Here is an 18,879-nt window from a genome sequence, read left to right on the forward strand (position 1 = left end):
CTGCAGGTGCTATGTAGCACCTTGCAGCAGTGTCAGTGACCAGGGAGAGCTGAGGGCCTGCTCAATGGGGTCACACAGCGACCTCCATTAAGGGAGTCCTGGGTGGGTGGGGCTCAGGGGAGGGAGGGGAGAACGGCAGGAAATTGGAGGAAGCCGAGGGGCCTGAGCAGGGGCAATCTGGAGGCAAAACAAAGCAGGAAAAGGAGCAGGGAGGTTGTGGGGCCTGATGGGCTAAGCAGGCAGCAGCTGGGCAGAGGTAGGCAGCAGACTGGGCAATGCACTGACTGCAGGCACTATGTAGTGCCTTGCAGCAGTGTCAGTGACTAGGGGGAGCTGCAGGGCCTGTTCCTGTACATAATCACATGCCCCATAAGATAAAATAAATTGTTGCTACTGGACTTGCCTGTCCACTGTGTCTCAGCTCTCTATTTATATTGCCTAACAACAGAACAGCTAGACCACAACAATCCTAAAATGACAGCCGCTGCAGTGCAGCTGAGCAAGAAAAATAGGAAGCCCTTGGCTCCCTCTGCATAAATAGAAAACCGTAGTGGACTGGGAAGGTCAGGGACAAACAAACAAAAAATGGTAAAGTACTGACATTGATGCATTAAACACAGATAAAATAGACTCCATAGGTATCTCATTTGAACAAAAGTAGAGACTAACATGTACATATTCACATTAAAATAGAAGTAAAATTCCCCATAAGTTATAAAAGAATTGGCACTACTGGACTTGCCTGTGTTTGCCATACGATTGCAGTGAACAGCATTTTAATGTTCGTCTATTGTGTTTTATCTGTTTTTCATCAGATCTGAAGAAGTCCTATTCTCTTTGGGATGAAACACTTTTGCTGTATTTGTCATTCGAATTATGTCTGTGATTGCCATCTATATTACAAGAAGGAAATAAAGAATATCACGTTAGATATTAAATCATTTTATTCGTGTAATAGCGATATACAACAGCACCACCCACAACCACTGGCTAGTGGAGGTAAAATGTAAACAGTGGAAAACAGAGAACCTGCAGAACAGAACAAACACAACTGCACCTATATGTATCTATTACTGCATGATCAGTGCATCACTATTCCTTGTGGCAAGCCCTTACATCTCTATGCAGTGAATCTTATTACAGTCAAGTGTGTGCCCGAACTAGTCAGGCATAGGACGCGTAAGTAACGCGGGCATGTCCGTTCCCTAAATTCAGCAAAAATGTAGGAAACACAGGGACCCCATGTTTTATCAAAGGTGGGTAGGAAGCCAGTAGTCACCGCTGTCAGTTTCTCCATTCTAAATATATTCCACAGTTTGTGTAGCCAGTCATTAGGGGTGGGGATCACATCGGTACCCCAGCAAACTAAAAGGAGCTGTTTAGCTGCTCCGAGAGGCAATGTCACAGCTCTGCCTGTCAGGGCTCTGACGGGGTATGTCTGTGGGTTTGGAAGACCCAGCAACACGTAGCTATGGAGTCGTGGTATTGTGGTGTCATAGACCTCATCAATAATGTTTAAAATATTGTCCCAAAAGGAAAGAGGCAATTTGGGGGCAATGCCACAGAAGGTATGTCAACCTGCCCAATTGCCCACAATTTTGCCAACATCGGTCCGTGGCACCCCTCTGCCACCCAGTGACATGTGCCGGCATGAAATACCAGTAGTGCGCTATTTAAAAAAATCATTCTTTGGTGTTCATATTGTGGGCTGTCACTAGCACACGGTGTAACCCATCTTGCCATTCCCTGTCTGTAAGGGAACGCCCCCATTCTGTTTCCCATCTGCGCTTCGCAGGCGTCTGAGGCAAGAGCAACAGTGTGGTCAAAAAGCTATTAATGCCAGATATGAGCCTTTTGTCATTGGTGCGCGTTAACAACCACTTGTCAAAGGGTAGGAGAGGTCCTCTCCTGTGTTGTCGAATCCCTGGAGAGGACATCCAGTGTCGTATTGCTAAGTATTGCCAATAGACTGTTTGCGGGAGGTCATAGGCTGACCTCAATTGACTAAAATCCATAATGCCTTGGGCGTCAAAGAGATCTCCAATTCTTTTGTAATTGGAGTTCTGCCAGTCCTGGAATGAGGATCCTGTGAGAGCTAGGGGGAAGTCAGGGTTGCCGATAATCAGCGTTTGCAGAGATATGGGAGAGGACAGGCCCTTACGTGTCTGCACCCTGTCCCAGACGTCCATCGCGGCCCGCACAATGGGGGAAATGTAGACCCTCAGTGGTCGATGTACCTGAGGGAGCCATGGGATCTTCCAAATGTGTTTCCCACCACTGCTTGGTCAATAAAGCACCAGTGCTTCTCAGTGCGTTCCCGGGACCATTCCAGTAAGTATCTCAATTGGGCATGCTGGTAGTAACTAACCAAATGAGAAACCTGCAACTCTCCCTCCGATTGTGGGAGAAAAGCCTGTGCCCGTGCTATTCTTGCCCAGATGAATTCCCAGATCAGCTTCTCCATAGTAATGAGCACCCCGGACGGAGGTGGCAGCGGCAGGGTTTGCATAATGAACAACACCTTGGGCAAAAGAATCATCTTCATGGCTGCTACTCAGCCTAGCCAAGAGAGTCCATAGCCCTTCCATTTAGCCAGAGCATCTTGTGCCTCTCTCAGCAGGGCGGTGTAGTTACGTTGGGCTTTAGTGACTGGGGTAGCGCAAACCTGAAAACCCAGATAGTTCACTGCTTGTTTGGCCCAGGCAAAGGGCAGGGCGGGCCTCAGCGCGTTTACCTCCGTCTCCGGTACCATTAAATTGAGAATAGAACATTTAGACAAGTTGGCTTTGAAGCCAGCCACCCCTCCAAATGTGCTCAGTTCATCCAGCACCCCCAGAAGCGACATTCTTGGCAGTGACAAATAAAGCAGAACGTCATCAGAGAATAGCGCTATTTTGTGGGTTCGGCCCCCCATCGGGATGCCGTGAATATTCTGGTTTAAATGTGTGTGTTCCGCGAATGGCTCCATGTAAAGGGCAAACAGCAACGGTGACAGCGGGCAGCCCTGCCTGGTCCCTCTGGCAATAGGAAAAGTGGTAGATAGGCCGCCATTAATGCTCACCCTAGCCTGCGGACAAGTGTAATTACACTGCACCCACTTACAGACTCTAGGGCCCAGTCCACAGCAGGGTAGGACCCCGAACATAAAATCCCAATGAACCCAGTCAAAGGCCTACTCTGGTCAAGAGACAATAAAAAAGGAATGGTATGTGGGCTCGCTGCACTTTGTCTAAAAGGTGACACAACCGCTTAGTGTTATCGGCACAGGTTCTCTCCGGGATAAACCCGGTCTGGTCAGGATCTATCAGCCCTTGCATGTAAGAGCCTGCTTGCCAGGACACTAGTAAAAAGTTTAGCGTCCATGTTCAGTAACATGATAGGCCTATAGCACGAACAGAGAGCCTGATCCCGCCCAGGTTTGAGAAAAACCGTGAACGTCCCCAAGTGCATTGAGGGGGTAAGTATTCCTATAATCACAAAACTGTTAAAAAGCCATGCCAGTATGGGTGCTAAGAGATCCCCAAATATTTTATAAAATTCTGCTCCAAACTCATCCTGCCCTGGCGCCTTTACCGCAGAGAGGTGCTGTATATCTAGTAAAACTTCAGTAGGGGTGGTATCTTTGTCCAGTGCTATGTTCAAGTTGAAGTTTATTTATTTTACTGCACAGTTAATAAAAACCAATACATCGCATCATTCTATTTAAAACAAAAATATATACAGTTCAGGAAAGACCACTATAAATTCTTAATGAGCATAGAAATAATATTGTTTAAGATTCTTTCTATTAAGTACCTCCTATTCCAAGGTGAATACAAATTAACTGTACCCTTGTGAATAAAACTCTAAAATACTATATGGAATAAAATAATAGTAATTCCATAAAATCAGTACTTCAACTTATATGTTTATACTAGTTATGAACTTGTATTAAACATTTTTTTTATATTAAGCGAAAAAACTTGGTAAATTTAGCATTCAGAACAATGTCAGAAGGCTTAAGACAGGCATTCACTGCTTGCCTGCAAGACCGTATGGCCCTTTGATTGAATGCTGCCTTCAATAGAGATTTGCGTTCATTTCGCAAGTCATAACAAATACAAATCAAATGAATTATATCTTCTTGACCACGGCCACACAGCCTGCACTGAGGGATTATTGCAGAGCGTTCCCACAGGACTAGATGGGCACCACCGGGAATGATGCCAAATCGATATTTGATGAAAAGGTCCTTGTCTGACTTTGACCACCCGGCCTCCAGATATGGCTGATATTTCAAGAGTTTATGGCTGATATTTCAAGAGTTTATACTCGTTTATTACCATCCAGGAATGCGATCTGTTGACTTATAAGCTCTTATCCATACTTATTGATCTTTTCCTCACTGCTCGATTTAAGATTTTTTTGAAGGCAAGGTAGGAAAGATTTGAATCCCATAATTCCACTACTTCCAAATCTATTAGAGCCTGGTCTAAGTACAGTCGAGATTTGGCTTTAGAGTTTGAACTAATCTCTTTCCAAGGTGCTCTTCAGAGCTGATTTTCTTTTGTTAACTGCAAACGTTTCCAGGCTTTAATGTAACTGGCTTTCCTATCTATACATTGATTTAGATAACCAAACTCCAGGTTAATTTGAGCTTGGGAGGCATGCCCTGGTACCTGGAATAAGGACCTAAAATATTTTGCAGTTATTTTATTTAGGATAATAGCATCTTGACCACACAGGGCTTCACTTACGTATCCTAAAGTTGGAATTAGTTTAGCTGCAATGACTTGGAGTAAGGGCCAGTAGCTAGGGCCAGAAAGTAGTTTTTTTAAAGTGCGGAAAGCAAACAGTAAAACATTTTGTTTCCTGTATAGCTCCTGTTTCTGGGGGAGAAAGGAGCCCCATTCGTCAAAGAGTACACGTAGGTACCTATACTGATTTATTTGTTCCAGGCCACCCCTTTCCGTGGTCCATGTTTTGACTTTAGAAGTTTTTTTACTGATTACCAATACTTTGTTTTTTTCTGATTAATTTCTATTCCATTCTGCTCAGCATATTCAAACATCCTAACTATGAGCCGCCGAAGCCCTACTTTAGTTTGATTCAGGAGTACTACATCATTGGCATATAGCAAGTTTGAAATGGTCATATCACCAAGTTTTGGAGAGTGCACATTTAAATTATTTAGTTCCACAGTCAAGTCTGATAGGAAGAGATAATAGAGATACAGTGCCAGCACGCAACCCTGTTTCAATCCTTGTTTTGTCTTGTTTTCCCTTGAAAGGTAGGATCCATCCCCTCACTTGTCCAGTGCTATGATTGTCGACTTGGGGCAAGGGCATTGTATCCAAACAACCTGTGATTGCTGCAGTGTCCAGTCCCTCCTGTGCGTAAAGGGAGGCATAAAACTTCTCAAATTCCTGTAGGATCAACCCATCCGCATTAGCAGCAGTGCCATTTTTGGGTTTGGCTCACAGTCACCCGACGCAGCATTGCCTGTGCACGTAGTCAAGGTGCCAAGAGCTGTCCCGCCTTGTTCCCCTCCACCTAGTACATGAGCTTGGTACGCAACAAGGCATGCTCTGCCAATCCATATCTAAGGCCTTTAGTTCTTTACACACTATTCCAATCTGGCGCCTTACGCCCCCTGCACCCATGCCCTATGCCTTTCTTCCAATTCTTTTACCTTGACTTCTAATTGCTGGCACTTCTCCCTCCGAAGGGCATTAGAGTGTGCAACAATGGCTATAAATTGGCCCCTCACAACTGCTTTCAGGGCCTTCCATATCCCAACCACTGAGGTCTCTGGTATATCATTAAGGACCAAATAGGATCTAATCATGTCCCTTATTTCTGTCAATACCTGCACGAAAGTGAGACGTTTAGTATTGAGTCTCCATAACCTAAGTCCCTGTCTCGGGCCGGTACTGCGAATTGCAGTGTAATCAAAGGCATGATTTGAAAGGGCCGCCACTCCAATCTTTGTCTGCGTAATCGTGTGGAGGAGGCCGGAGGTTGCCAAGAAGAGGTCGAGTCTCGCATATGTCTGATGTGCAGATGAGAAAAATGTATACTCTCTAAGTGTCAGGTTATGAGTGTGCCATACATCTGTTAACCCCACCCTCCTGTAACCAGTGTCAATAGCCTGAGGAGTATGCTCCCATCTGCCCATTACGCTGTGCCGATCTGTCCATGAGGGTATCGGGGACCATATTACAGTCACCTCCTATAAGGATATCTGTATCCTTTGTCGTGAGCACCTGTCCGATGGCCTCTCAGAGGAACCCCTCCTGACGTTCATTAGGGGCATAGATACTGGTCACCATTATTGTATACCCATGTATGTCTATATATAAGGAAATAAGCCTGTCATTCCTCTCCTTCTGGGCACCTAGCACCATCCCAGGGAAATGTGTGGCTAGTAGTATCGCCCCCGCTGTTTCCCCATCCCTGAGGAATGAAACTGTTGGTCGAACCAGCCAGATTTCAACTGTTTCCAGTCCGTTCGTAGTAAATGTGTGTCTTGTACCAGGCATATGTCACATTTAGATTCCCTGAGATATGAGAGAAGTGCTTGTCTTTTCACTGGAGCATTAAGGCCCCTAACATTGAGACTGATTACCTCAAAAGACATGCATGTATGTGGGACAACTTAGCATCGGAAAGCCCTTGTGCATCTATCTTGCAAATGGTTGAAGTAGTGATCAGCGGTCTTCTTACTAGCATCCAAAAGTAAGGTGTAGTTGAATAGTCAACATAACAAATATTACAAATCAAGAAACAAAAAACAAACCAGTTCCCAGCCTAAGAGCCATCGGGGGTACATTGCACTGTACCAGGTTGCTCTCCGTCTCGTCTTCTTCCATGTTGTGGGGGGCTCCGCCGTCATCTCGCCTGCCTTCCTGCTTTAATCGTAAGTGTTGGCATGTGTCCGTTTAGGAGTCCCGGTCTTTCCTTGTGTGGGGTCCAAGTGGGAAGAAAAAGATGAAGAGGAGGGGTGGGGTGGTCCCCATGCCCCTACCGCCCCCACTCCATGTATGTCTGCTTTGCCAAATATTATTTGTGTGCTTCTCTGTCAGATACACTGTCTTTGTTTTCGCAAGCTGCGCAGCAATTATGCTCTCTCCTTTCTGCTCTCCTTATCGGATAGTTTATGGGTTCCTCCTTTGTGTTGTTGAGTCGCGTGCCCTCGGCCTCTGCCTGTGGTGCTTGATCTAGGTCACCGGAGGAGGGTCGGCCCTGCTCCATACTCATATCCGGGACAGAGTCTGCCTCTTTCTGAGTTCGAACAATGCGCATTTCGTTTTGCCAAACAAATTGTAGTCTGAAGGGGTGATCCCATTTGTAACAAATTCCTTTCTCTTGGAGCATGCTCGTGATAGGTCGCAAGACTCGTTGGCACTGCAGTGTTAGTGGTGAGAGATCTTGATACAAATATATTTTGTGGCCGTCAAAGTTTATTGCATTCAAGTCATGGACTGCTGCCAGTTTTTGTTCTTTCTGTTTCTGGTAGTGTGCCTGTCCTGATGCCTTGGACGGGCGGCCCACTCTGTGTGTGCAATCCAGTATTATTTCTTGGCCCTTGATTGCTGGTGCAACATGCCCAAACAAGTGTATCATAAAGTCCTCCGAAGACCCCTGTGTCGCCTGCGAAGGTACTCCCCTAATACGTATGTTGGAGCGCCGTGAATTATTCTCGAGATCCACCAGTTGGTATTGCAGTTCATGGTTGCTATCTTGGAGGGTGTGAAGTACCTCCTTTTGGTGGTCCAATTCTTCCTCCTGGGCGTTGTGGGTGCGTTACACGGTGTCCACTCTTTGTTCCAGTTCCTCAACTTCCCTCTTAAGTTCTTTGGCTGTGGTGGTGATCTCCTGCCTAAGGCTAGCAAGATATTTTCTGAGTCTCCCAAACAAGTGCTCCAGAAATGGTTTGGTTATAGGGTTGGTGTCTTCCTCCACTTGTTTGCCACAGCTAGACCCTTTGCCTTCTGGTGCCACTCCTGGGGTTTACTCCTGTTTCTTCGCTGGGGTTTTTTAAGTTGCTTTCCTTCTTACTTTGCCTTTGTGCCGCCATATCTCTTTTGTGTGGGGTAGACCACATACTGCTGGCCTGTGCAGCTCCCACCAGGTACTCCACCACAAGGTTCCCACTCTCTCTGTTCGGTTACGCTCAGGATATTCACTCTCACTTCCTTGGATGTCCCATCCCAGTGGTGTGGGGCCAGGACAAGGAGGGGGGCCCGCTGATTTTAACTGTCTGATGCTGAAGGCGTCCACGTCAGCGCTTTGGATTCTGTGAAGTCTCTGTTACTATGCAGCCCTTTCAGCATCCAGGTGATCTCCAAGGGGGCCCACTCAGCTCTCTATCAGCTCCATCCCAGGTGGGATTTCCTCTGGATTTGTGTCAGCTGCCTGGCATCCCACCTGAGGCCGTCTCCCCGCTCAGGTGCTCGGCCCGAATCCCCAGGACAGGGCCCACGCCCACGAAACCCAGGGCGGGGTGCCACTCCTTCTATGCTTTTGTGCAGATCCTCTGCAGTCTCACATTCCAAGCTCTGGTAGCTCCTCCTCCGCAGTCTTCACTCCTACCTTGAGCCACTAGATCCAGGGGTGGCAGATAGGCCCTGCTGGGTCCACCTCGTGCATCCACAGCCCCCGTGGCCGCCATCATCCTGAGGGCCTCCAATCACCAGGCCTCCTCTCAACATTCTTTTTGCTCACCTCCCCACCACTGACGCTTCCATACAGTCCTACCAGGCCCAGGCCATGCCCTCGAAGGTGCACGGTCTCCCGCCTCCTCCTCCTAGCTAGCGTTCAGGCCTCCCAGCAGTCCCAGGCCCAGGGCCTCCGCAAGTGCCCTTCGCTGGGAGTCCTCACTCCCTCTCCATGCCCCTGGGGGTGGGGGATACAGCGAGCCTCCGTGCTGTGTCTTACAGTTCCCCCTCACACTCACCGCCGCCGGCCGAGCCATTCCATTTGTCCATGATCCATGCAGCCGCCACCTTGGTTGGGGCCGCTGGTCCCCGGTTTGCTGCGCTGCATTTCTACTGGATCTCGGGAGGGCGCTCCCCAGCTCCCGGGGTACCAGACGTCACTCTGTCGGTGCAGGTATTGTTCTACGCGGCTCCAGCCGCTCCTGGCCTGTATGAGACAGCCTAGCTCTGCAGTGGCCCTCCTATCTCGCTTCCATCTTGGCTCCGCCCCACAAGAATATCACTTTAAACATGAATGAGTACACATCCATTTGAAGCGTTGATTAATTGGCACCTGTCTATTTGAGTATTTGGCTTGGACTTATGGACCATTTAGATTCTTCTTGGACAACATGAGAGTTGTGCTATCTTTTGCGGAGGGCCTCTCCTATATTTTTGCCAAAATGTAACATGGCTACATCCACGGCTCTTGAATTTCCTGAGCATCAAAAAGCAACTTGTCTTCCTTTCATGGAAAACAGCTCTTCAACTTTCAGTGATTGGAACTGGTAAATAACGCACATCATTTCATATATTAAGAAATCATTTTTTGTTGAGGTTTGAGGGATTTAGAAACTTCTGAACAAAAATGAAATATTTGGGTCATGGAGGAGCACAAAGGATTATGCACGCCAGTCCTTACTTGAAGTGGAAAATGCATAGTTGCAGAACCTCCCTTTCACCCACAGCCAATACTCATATTCCAAGAATTAAAGGCAAAGCATTAACCTTTGATGTAAAACTGGAGAAATTGAAGAAATAAAGAGATGTCCATCTAATGGCTGAAACAACGTGAACGCAGAAAATCTAGAATCAATCCGGGCTTCCCAGCTTGACCAAACTGTGTGATTCTAGACAAATATCTCTCTTGTGTTTTATTAAATAGATTGTAATATCGCACCATGTATAAAAATCTAGGCCACCTGTAGGAAGCATATGACACTTGACTTTCATGTGGCTTCTGCCTGCCAGTCTCACTCTACCCTCATGCACCAAGAATTAAAGACAAATCATTAACCTTTGATGTGAAAGAGAAGTAAAAAGATGTCCATTTAGTGGCTGAATTGCACAAAGTCAATGCAGAAAACCTGTATGCTGCCCATGATCTCTGCATGCCAGGTGGTGGCCCCGGTGATTGAGGGTTGTTGCCCTGGTGCATTGCTGTAACGGGAAGAGGGCCATCACCCTGTGCAATACTGTGACCTGAGTGGGGGCGTATCCTTGTGTATGCTGTTATGATCCCATAAGCCAGAAGGAGGCAGTGGTGAAGTGAGAGGGTTGTCATCCCGTAGTAGCATGCAGCTGTGAAGGATGAGCAAGTCATTACCTGCAGAAGAAGAGCTACTATTCAACTACCCAGCAATCAAGGAGAACCCAAGCTCTACCACCGAATTGAGGGAGGATCACCACATAGTCAGCGGAGTGCCTCTACTGTAGCATCCGGACTTCTGCTCACTGCTGGGCCATGGGTGAGTGCCAGGGAACTCTGATCCTCCAATCTATCAAGAGCAGGTAAGACTGAATACTGGACTGCCAGACCTGGGGGCAACTTACTCTGACTGACATGCTATGGCACGGCGGCACTTTGACTTTCCCAAAGCCTCATGGAACTTCTAAGACTTGAGCTCATTAACAGGGCCTATCTGGAATGTGGCCTCACATAAACGAGGAATAACCAGGATCCTTTAACCCCTTGTGTGCCCTGGACGAGACCACCTCGTCCTGCTATGGGCCCCCAGGGGGAGCGCTAGCGCTCCCCCGATGGCCAGGCACACCCCTTCCCCAGGCAGGGATGGAAGGGGAATCGCTTCCCCTTCCACCCCCGCCCCCGTGGCGTCTGATGACGTCAGCGCGCTTTCGCACGCTGACCTCATCAGAGGCCTTCCACCGGTGCTGGAAGCTCAGCTTCCAGCGCCGGATCGGAGGAGAAATGCAATCCGATCACGTGGAGGGGGTCAGAGAAGCCTGGAAGGAGAGGAAAGGCCTTTCCTCTCCTTCCAGGCTTCTCTGAACATTTCTGCTGCCCGATCGCGATGCCCACCTCAAATAAATGGGGCCAAAGTTGTTCTGCAGATTGGGCAATTACCCCCGATCCACACCCCAGGGGGACAGAAAGTGTACTAGATGCCAGTGAATAAAAAAATAAAAGAAAATAGTGGGGTGGTGGCTACCAACCAGTGTGGGCCTGGTTATGCCCCCAACCGAACTGAAGGGGCTAACAGTCTTTCATCTCTCCCCGCACACTAAAACATCTTATCCCATGGCAAGCAAGAGGACATTTGATTATTTTTGGTTTTTGTTTTACATTTGGGCCATGAGAGCTTGGTAACTCTCAAAATCGTCCCACTTGGAATGGTGAGGGCTGCACTTCCTTTTACTTTGGGACGCTGCCATGTAGAATAATCCACAAGACCTAGACACATCTGAAAACTAAACATCTAGTTGATTCCAGGGTGGTGTGCTTCACATGCACCCCGCACCATTTCCTTACCCACAATGCCCTGCAAACCTCCAACTTTGCTGGAAAGCACAGATTTTTCCCACATTTTTGTGATGGAACCTTCCGGAATCTGCAGTAATCCACAAAATTCCTACCAACCAGCATTGTCTCATCTATACTGATAAAATTTCTGCTGCACTTGTCAGCCTAAAAATGTTTTTTTTTTAAACTGCCCTTTTGGACCCACTTCGGTTCCCCCTCAATTTCAACGTGTTTTTGGCTCTTCCCTGTCACAAACACCTTGCCCACCTACACAAGTGAGGTACTATTTTTACCGGGAGACTGAGGGGAACTTTGGGTGGTAGGAAATTTGTCCCGGTGCAGTGATCCCACACAGAAATGTGGGAAAAATGTGATTTTTTATCTAGATTTGCGCTTTGCTGAGGATTCTGGGTAAGAAACTATTGGGGAATCCACGCTAGTCACACCTCCCTTGACTCCCTCAGGTGTCTAGTTTTCAGAAATGTCTGGGTTTGGTAGGTTTCCCTAGATGACTGCTGAGCCCAGGACCAAAAACACAGGTGCCCCCCCGGAAAAACAGGTAGTTTTCTATTTGATCATTTTGATGTGTCCAGATAGTGTTTTGGGGCACTTCCTGTCACGGGCACTATGCCTACCCACACAAGTGAGGTACCATTTTTATCTGGAGACTAGGGGGAACGCTGGGTGGAAGGAAATTTGTGGCTCCTCTTAGATTCCAGAACTTTGTGTCACCGAAATGTGAGGAAAACGTGTTTTTTTAGCCACATTTTGAGGTTTGCAAAGGATTCTGGGTAACAGAACCTGGTGAGATCTTGACAAGTCACCCCATCTTGCATTCCTCTAGGTCTCTAGTTTTCAAAAATGCACAGGTTTGGTAGGTTTCCCTAGGTGGCGGCTGAGCTAGAGCCCAAAATCCACAGGTAGGCACTTTGCAAAAAAAACTCTGTTTTCTGTCGAAAAAATTGATGTGTCCACGTTGTGTTTTGGAGCATTTCCTCTCGCGGGCACTATGCCTACCCACACAAGTGAGGTACCATTTTTTTCGGGAGACTTGGGGGAACGCTGGGTGGAAGGAAATTTGTGGCTCCTCTCAGCTTCCAGAACTTTGTGTCACCGAAATGTGAGGAAAAAGTGTTTTTTTAGCCACATTTTGAGGTTTGCAAAGGATTCTGGGTAACAGAACCTGGTGAGATCTCGACAAGTCACCCCATCTTGGATTCCCCTAGGTCTCTAGTTTTCAAAAATGCACAGGTTTGGTAGTTTTCCCTAGGTGGCGGCTGAGATAGAGCCCAAAATCCACAGGTAGGCACTTTGCAAAAAAAACTCTGTTTTCTGTCGAAAGAATTGATGTGTCCACGTTGTGTTTTGGAGCATTTCCTGTCGCGGGCACTATGCCTACCCACACAAGTGAGGTACCATTTTTTCCGGGAGACTTGGGGGAACGCTGGGTGGAAGGAAATTTGTGGCTCCTCTCAGATTCCAGAACTTTCTGCCACCGAAATGTGAGGAAAAAGTGTTTTTTTAGCCACATGTTGAGGTTTGCAAAGGATTCTGGGTAACAGAATCTGGTGAGAGCTCGACAAGTCACCCCATCTTGGATTCCCCTAGGTCTCTAGTTTTCAAAAATGCACAGGTTTGGTAGGTTTCCCTGGGTGGCGGCTGAGCTAGAGGCCAAAATCCACAGGTAGGCACTTTGCAAAAAACACCTCTGTTTTCTGTCGAAAAAATTGATGTGTCTACGTTGTGTTTTGGAGCATTTCCTGTCACGGGCACTATGCCTACTCACACAAGTGAGGTACCATTTTTATCGGGAGACTTGCTGAAACGCTAGGTGGAAGGAAATTTGTGGCTCCTCTCAGATTCCAGAACTTTGTGTCACCGAAATGTGAGGAAAAAGTGTTTTTTTAGCCACATTTTGAGGCTTGCAAAGGATTCTGGGTAACAGAACCTGGTGAGAGCTCGACAAGTCACCCCATCTTGGATTCCCTTAGGTCTCTAGTTTTCAAAAATGCACAGGTTTGGTAGGTTTCCCTAGGTGGCGGCTGAGCTAGAGGCCAAAATCCACAGGTAGGCACTTTTCAAAAAACACCTCTGTTTTCTGTCGAAAAAACTGATGTGTCCACGTTGTGTTTTGGAGCATTTCCTGTCGCGGGCACTATGCCTACCCACACAAGTGAGGTACAATTTTTATCGAGAGACTTGGGGGAACGCTGGGTGGAAGGAAATTTGTGGCTCCTCTCTGATCCCAGAACTTTCTGCCACCGAAATGTGAGGAAAAAGTGTTTTTTTAGCCACTTTTTGAGGTTTGCAAAGGATTCTGGGTAACAGAACCTGGTGAGATCTCGACAAGTCACTCCATCTTGGATTCCCCTAGGTCTCTAGTTTTAAAAAAAGCACAGGTTTGGTAGATTTCCCTAGGTGCCGGCTGAGCTAGAGGCCAAAATCCACAGGTAGGCACTTTGCAAAAAACACCTCTGTTTTCTGTGGAAAAATGTGTTGTTTCACGTTGTGTTTTGGGGCATTTCCTGTTGCGGGCACTAGGCCTACCCACGCAATTGAGGTACCATTTTTATCGGGAGACTTGGGGGAACATAGAATAGCAAAACAAGTGTTATTGCCCCTTGTCTTTCTCTACATTTTTTCCTTCTAAATATAAGACAGTGTGTAAAAAGGACGTCTATTTGAGAAATGCCCTGTAATTCACATGCTAGTATGGGCACCCCAGAATTCAGAGATGTGCAAATAACCACTGCTCCTCAACATCTTATCTTGTGCCCATTTTGGAAATACAAAGGTTTTCTTGATAGCTATTTTTCTCTCTTTATATTTTAGCAAATTAATTGTTGTATACCCGGTATAGAATGAAAACCCACTGCAGGGTGCAGCTCATTTATTGGCTCTGGGTACCTAGGGTTCTTGATGAACCTATAAGCCCTATATATCCCCGCAACCAGAAGAGTCCAGCGGATGTAATGGTATATTGCTTTCAAAAATCTGACATTGCAGGAAAAAGTTACAGAGTAAAACGTAGAGAAAAATTGCTGTTTCTTTCACCTCAATTTCAATATTTTTTCTTTTCAGTTGTTATTTTCTGTAGGAAACCCTTGTAGGATCTACACAAATTACCCCTTGCTGAATTTAGAATTTTGTCTACTTTTCAGAAATGTTTAGGTTTCTGGGATCCAGCATTGGTTTCATGCCCATTTCTGTCACTGACTGGAAGGAGGCTGAAAGCACAAAAAATCGTAAAAATGGGGTATGTCCCAGTCAAATGCCATAATTGTGTTGAAAAATTGGGTTTTCTGATTCAAGTCTGCCTGTTCCTGACAGCTGGGAAGCTAGTGATTTTAGCACCATAAACCCTTTGTTTATGCCATTTTCAGGGAAAAAACCACAAGCCTTCTTCTGCAGCCCTTCTTACCAATTTTTTTTAAAAAAACGAAATTTTCACTGTATTTTGGCTAATTTCTTGGCCTCCTTCAGGGGAACCCACAAAGTCTGGGTACCTCTAGAATCCCTAGGATCTTGGAAAAAAAGGACGCAGATTTGGCGTGGGTAGCTTATGTGGACAAAAAGTTATGAGGGCCTAAGCGAGAACTATTCCAAATAGGCAAAAAAAGGCCTGGCACAGGAGGGGAAAAAGGCCTAGCAGCGAAGGGGTTAACAGGGAAGTGGGACAGGAGAGCTGACCCAGGGAAATCTAGTGTGCCTGCCGTAAGAATACTATGTATATTATTTATACAGAAAATACATGGATTAATGTCTGGGAATACCCATGCACCACCCATGTAATGCCTACTTGACGCATTGTAACATAAGGCAGCGCAATGTGCTGCCATGCCTTAATTTTTTTTTTTTTACAAAGCCATCAAAAACTATCCTAATAGGCTATTTTCTCTTTGTATGTGTGCTGCTGAATGCAGCATACATTCAAAGAGAAAATAGCAGAGAGAAACAAATATATTTCTCTTTGTTATGCCAGCCTCAGCCAGACTCACCTGTATGATGAAAGCCTATGCTTACAAATCTTTTAAAATGTGGGTTTCCGTAAAAACAAAAAAGGGAGGATGCATGGAAATGACCAGGTATTACCCATGTAATGCCTACCTGATGCAATGTAATGCACAGCAGGACAATGTGCTGCTTGTGTTAGTTTATTTTCTTTCCAAAGCCATGAAAATGGGATTTGTGTGTGGCACTGTATAGTTTGCATCAGAGTTGTGCCAGAAAAGTGACACAACCCAGACGCAAAATTTGGCCTCAAAATATACATTTCTTTTTTTAAAACTCTGCCACAAATAAAAAATAGGCAACAAGGAGAAAAGGGACTAAAAGTCTGTTCTACTTAGTTTGTTGCAAAGTCCGAATTTTAAAATATCTCATGGGAGTTAAGGCTCCTGCTGCAGAGATCTCAGGGGCATATTTACCAGCCCCTACCGCCACTTGCGCCACCCTAGAGTAATTTCTTTATGCTAAGGCAGCATTAACGAGGCCATTCGCCTATGTCATATGCACAAAGTGGCTCAATGCACGCATTGTGCCATTTTGTAACCCTTTGTGCCACATTATGCCTGCTCCATACAAAATGTATGTACGGGGGCATTCCCCCGCAGGGAGGCCTGAAAAAATGGCACAGTGAAATTTACAAGACTTCATTGCACCATTTATTCCACCATTTTTAACGCCTGCACAAGGCAGGCGTTAAACTGACTCTCCTGTATTGGCCTATGGGTCTCCGTGTGCTTTGCTGCAGTAGTGCCAACATTTTGCAAACTTTTTTGACGCTGTTGTGGTAACGGCCGCCATGGTGCACAGTACTGTAAATACGGCACAACCATGGTGTCATTAGGGAGGTGCAGGGGGACTCAAGAAAAGTGACGCATCGGGACTGATGCACCACTTTCTTGAAAACATACCCCTTAGGCCCAGATTTATACTTTTTCAAGCAAAACTGCAGTTTTGCGTGAAAAAGTATTCCGTCGGCTACCGCCATTCCAAGACAACAGCCGGGCGTCGTATTTATAGAATGACAGTAGCCGGTGGTAAGGCCCGGCAAGCGTCATGAAAAAGAAGCTAGCCGGGTTGGGGAGGCGTAGGGGGAACAGGAGGTTTTGCATCAAATGATGATGCTATTTTGATTAGAGCATAAAAATGCCTCTATCCATACTAGCGGCATTTTTAGGGTCGATCCTGTGTTGCATGCACGTTGTATCGCAGCAAGATGCTTTAGTGTTTAGAAAAGGGCTCGGAGCCCTGTCGACGTCACGTCAGTGTTTTTCATTGGTTCATGGGCTTGCCTAATAAAATCTGCTTGCTTTCATTAGTCGAAGGCATGCATACGTCATGCCATTTCCGGTGGCTAGCCCTCCCCGAGCGCATCGACCAAGTACCGAAAACATGCGAGGCTCGCTGTTTTCTGTCCGGCTCCTGGACTACTTTTTCTCTAATTTACTAGCGCGATTTCGCTTGGCAGAAGTTGAGCGCTTTACATAGTTAATTGCACTTTTTCGGGTTACGTACATAAATGCACTTTTGCAGATAGGTGAAAAGTCGGGTTAGGAGTTTACAAAGCTATCAGCTCTAACATGAGCAAACGCGAGACCCGTTGCATTGCAAATGCTTGTTTGATGTGTAACCTCCATGGACATGACTCTTGTCTTAGTAAAGACAGGAGTCATGCCCACCACCCCAATTGCCATGCCCAGGTTACAGTTGTCTCCTGGGCATGGCCATTGGGCCCCGTGCCATGTAGGGGGGCCCAAGTTATGCCCCCCTATGGCACTTTAATGTGGGTGGGGGTGTCTCTGGGCTAGGGAAGGGCACCTGTTGGCCCATTCCATGGTCTCTGACCATGGAAATAGGCCGACAGGTTCCCTAATTCCTGCCCTGGCCCAGGTGTTAAATAATGGAGCTAGGCAAGCTTAGCGCCATTATTTAAGGCCCCCTTCCCCCATGGTTGATTTTAGCACAGGCGATAAATATGGGACTAAGGCCATATCTTCATTTTTTGCACAGGGACGCCTACCTTGCATCTCATTGATGCAAGGTAGTTTACCGCAAGCAAGAAATTACTTGAACTCCATAATTTTGCCAAAGTATAAATATGGAGTTCAGTTTGCGCCAAATTTCCATTAAAAAAAAAATTCAAATTCGGCACAATCAGAGTATAAATCTGGGTATTAGTGTTTCCAGTAAATCTGAAGGGATAATAATAATAGTAAGCTTGCAGAAAATATCTGTGTTTTCTCTTGTCTCAGTTTTGACTCACAGTAGTGTACATTGGTAATGTGTGCCCTGCCATGCCTATCATGTAAAATACAGATGACATATTTTTATTTTATCTAGAAAGGCAAGTGGGTTACTGATTTTAACACAGGGACCCTTTTGTTACTTGCAGTTACATTGTAATCCTTCTAATATTGCACATTTAGCTATGAACAATGATATGTGACTCCTACATCGTGTAACCTTCATTGCCTTATATAACATATCCTGTATATTGATTTACAAACTTGTATGAGTTGTTGTCAGTGTAATGTGTGCATGTGATGTAAAGCGCTCTGACTCCCCATGCGGAGTCCTTAGAGGAGACTCCACACACTGAGGCTGCCTCCTTGGAGATGAGGACAGGTGGCTGAGGGGAGGGAAACATTTTTAAAATTAAAGACCTATATGTATGAGAATATACTACAGTCTAAAGGACGAATTAGGCAAAACATTCAGAGAATTTTTTGTGCCCCTTTTTATTCAGCCTAATGATTTTGTGTTTCATCTTGCGTTCATTTGTCCAACTGTATCTTGTCCTTCAGTTTCTCATTGTCCCTCTGCTCCTGGAACTAAAGCCAGAGGTCTGATCCTTACATTTGCTGCCTGATCCTCCCGCTCCCTGCCCGCCAAAAAACAAATAAAAATAACATATTAAAGAAAAAGACTTTGTGTTTGGGACAAATGAGGGAAAGAAACATTGCAGAGAAGCACACGAAAGAGAAAGTAACACAGAGCACAGGCTTGGAGGGGGTTTAGCAGGTGGAAAAAAGCACATGAGGGAGAGAGCTGGAAAACACATGCACTCTCACGGAGTGTTTCAGCAAAAAGAAAAAAGCAGTTCCCTAAAAGTGAGCAGTGGAAGGGCAGAAGCCAGCAAATCTGAGAGATGGGAAAGAGGCCATGCTAAAGAAAAACCATTGAACAGGAAGCACACAAACAAGAGTGACAATAAAGACAACCAGTGGTAAGCAATGGGAAGACTGTATGTCCCTGTGAGCTCTTAATCAGCCCACAAAAGGTATTTTGTAACCAGATAGTTTGCGCTGTCTGGCAGGTTCTAGTTAAACAGGTTGTCTACCTTATTACTGTGGGTTCTCGTGTGTCAGATATGTGGACAGTGAGAGAAGAAAGTATTATGATGTGTTGTCCTGTGATTTGCAGTGCTTAGAAACC

Source organism: Pleurodeles waltl, chromosome 9 (genome assembly GCF_031143425.1).
Source record: "Pleurodeles waltl isolate 20211129_DDA chromosome 9, aPleWal1.hap1.20221129, whole genome shotgun sequence".
In the NCBI taxonomy this organism is placed as follows: domain Eukaryota; kingdom Metazoa; phylum Chordata; class Amphibia; order Caudata; family Salamandridae; genus Pleurodeles; species Pleurodeles waltl.